Source organism: Propithecus coquereli, unplaced genomic scaffold (genome assembly GCF_000956105.1).
Source record: "Propithecus coquereli isolate 6110/MARCELLA unplaced genomic scaffold, Pcoq_1.0 Scaffold291, whole genome shotgun sequence".
NCBI lineage: Eukaryota > Metazoa > Chordata > Mammalia > Primates > Indriidae > Propithecus > Propithecus coquereli.
In genome coordinates, this window is record NW_012148519.1 from 907,695 (window position 1) to 908,085 (window position 391).

Consider the following 391-nt stretch of genomic DNA (forward strand, 5'->3'; position numbering starts at 1 on the left):
TAAGAAACGACAGCGATCTAGCACCTCTTATATTTTCCTGCATTAAACCTAAGCCCATTATCCAAAGTGAGGTATCACAAGATCGGAAGAATGGGCTCCACCTGCACTCGCCATCAAATTGGTACTAATCGATGAACACTAGGGTGCTCACATGGCAGTAATATTCTCCAGGGATTAGGGGGATGGGGGAGTAAACCTGCAACTAAAGGACACGGGGAGCATTGTAGAGGAGAAGGGCATGCCTCTAACCGTTGCTTGGGTGAGGCAAAGACATAAAATGTAACCATAATGCTTGTACCCTCATATTACCCTGAAATTAAAAAAAAAAAAAATCTTACCCTTAAACCTATCCCTAACAGTACCACTAACCCTAACCCTGATGCTAACCCTA